Source organism: Chrysochloris asiatica, unplaced genomic scaffold, assembly GCF_000296735.1.
Source record: "Chrysochloris asiatica unplaced genomic scaffold, ChrAsi1.0 scaffold00092, whole genome shotgun sequence".
NCBI classification, from domain to species: Eukaryota; Metazoa; Chordata; class Mammalia; order Afrosoricida; family Chrysochloridae; genus Chrysochloris; species Chrysochloris asiatica.
In genome coordinates this window covers 9489148-9491508 of record NW_006408610.1, presented here as the reverse complement: position 1 = coordinate 9491508, position 2361 = coordinate 9489148, and the positions used below count along the sequence as shown (strand labels likewise).

The 2361-nt window shown below is 40.7% G+C and overlaps 1 pseudogene; it reads left to right on the top strand.

The window, feature by feature from the left end:
• The first annotated feature begins 747 nt into the window (after positions 1-747).
• LOC102834695 lies at positions 748-1359 on the top strand (annotated as a pseudogene).
• The last annotated feature ends 1002 nt before the right edge of the window (positions 1360-2361 follow it).

Sequence of the window (2361 nt, the reverse complement as noted above, 5' to 3'; positions counted from 1 at the left end):
TATTTATGGATGTAGTAGCTCAAATATCAACTTAGAGGGAAGGAGTCTTCCCATAAAGTATCAATCTATCCCCTCTGTGTACAGCATAGATAGGGACGGGCAACTTAGACATTGGCTATCTAAAATGAGGGGTGATAAAGGCATGAAGTGAGTGGTTCACAAAATTTTAAAGAGGGAATTTAGTTTAAGAGTGTGAATACTTTTCATCTTGCCTAGACAGGTCTTGTGAGAAGAGATGGGGATAAGATTCTTATGATTCAATAGTGAGTAATCATTATCATGATTAATTGCAACTGCCACACAGTAAAGGTAGAAGTTTTGTAACAAAAATGGGGAAATAGTTACTCTTACAGTCCAGAAACAGAGGACCCTAGGACCATCAAGTGGAATGTGGGACCCTATCCAGAGAAACAGCGACACCAGAGATGGAGACAGAGATGAGGACATGGAGACAGGAAGCAATTGAGGACTTTACACTCACGGAAAGAAAATGACTGAGTGCTGGCGGCCAGGCAGCAGACTTGCAGAATGTGTCCTTTGGTTGTTTAAATGATTATATATTCCTGAGTGTTTTTGTGCACACCTCCTCTCCAACAAAAACAGAAGGACTAGAAGCAAATACTGTTGAATGATGATGCACGGAGGAGATTGTAATCATTGCAATGAAACGGTGTAAATCCGAAGTTCTCCCATGTAAATGATCTCTCAATTCACAATAAAAACTTAAAAAAACAAAACAAAAACATGATGTTACGACCGTTTTCTCATTTGTTGCCTAACAAATGTTCTGTCCTTGTACCACTGTTGGCTGAAGAAGGAAAATTCCGTCTGTTATTCATCCAATGGTCAGAGAAGCTACAAAGGTCGCCTGGAGAAATTTGCTTCCCGGAAGTCAAATTTGAACCTGCAGATGTGGAGAGGTAGTAACAGCTCTGCACGAGGAAGTGGGGCTGCATCCTCAAGTGGAGGCTGTCTGTTGTCTGGTGGCACCGATTTTTGACGTAAAGGTGAAGCTATTGATAACCCCAGTTGTGGGAATCCAGGCCCAGCCGAGTGCCAACAAAGTGAAGGACGTGTTCCTGGTCCCTCTGGACTATTTCCTGCGAGCACTTGTCTACCACCAGAAGTACTTGATGCTTCTGATTATCGTTTTCTTATCCATTGCTTCCAGCACATAAACCCTGAAAATAACGTGACTTACCACATCAGTGAATGATGGCAAAATTGGCCGTGCTCTTTGCTTTTATTATTTTAGAAAAAAGACCCACCTTTGAGGTTGAGTATAATCTCCACGATCTCATATCATCTTCTGAAGAATCCTTATTGAGGCTACATAAGTACGTCACAAGCAAGTTATGATTTATGGGACCTACATCGAAATAACTATCCAAGAGGTTTTTTTGTGTGTACTTGTCCACAGGACAACAACAGTGTCAGTTCTTAGAATTGAACAGCTGTGACCAGGTTTCCTGAAATATGAAGGCAAAAAACTTGGCCCTTTCCCTAGTTGTCCTCCATTATCTGAAAGAGCAAAATGTGTTTTGAAAGTGGAAAAATGTGTTTCAGTATTTATAATTTCACCCACAAGGTATTATTTATATTTCTTTCTTACACATGTAAGAAGTAATATAGGGCACACTGAAAGCACTTAATAAATATTTGTTGAATGTGGAACTTATTGAGCTAGGATGACCTTTCAAAGTTTTCCCGTTTTGAGGTAAGGGGTTTGGGTCTTTTTAATCTCTGAATTCGTCAATCATAGAATGTAGGCTTCCCTTGTAAGAGAATTCACTATGATCTTAAGCAAGATGATTCTTATTAATTGAAAGCAACTCTTGGTGAGGACCTTTTGCTGAGCGCTGTCAGCATTCCCAGAAGCTGGGATAATGGGTGGTTGAGGGGGGGGGGGCGGATCTGTGTGTTGTATCACATGACTTAGGCTATCCACCAGTTCTGCTCTTTACAACCTCATCCAGCATCTTGGCTCCAGAGGCCCTGGATGTCTCTGGTTCATGAATCTGTCATTTGGTGAATTATTTACATCTAGTTCTTCTCATTCTTGGCTTCAATTTTGTGGGGTTTTTTTTCATCTCTTGTCCTTTGCACATGTGGATCTATGCCACCATTTTTATTCCTTTATTGTCCTTTCAGTGGGGCTTTGGAGGGAGGGAAAGTAAACTGTGTTCACTTTGTCATGTTTACTGGATGTCCCCCACCACTGTGATTTTATTAAGAAGCAAATGATCGATGGAAAGCAGCAAGATGGCAGACGTATTATACAAATGCTCTACAACAAACATATGAGAGACCAAATAAAACAGACACAGATGAAAATTCTGCATCCTGAACTTCAGGAGGAAA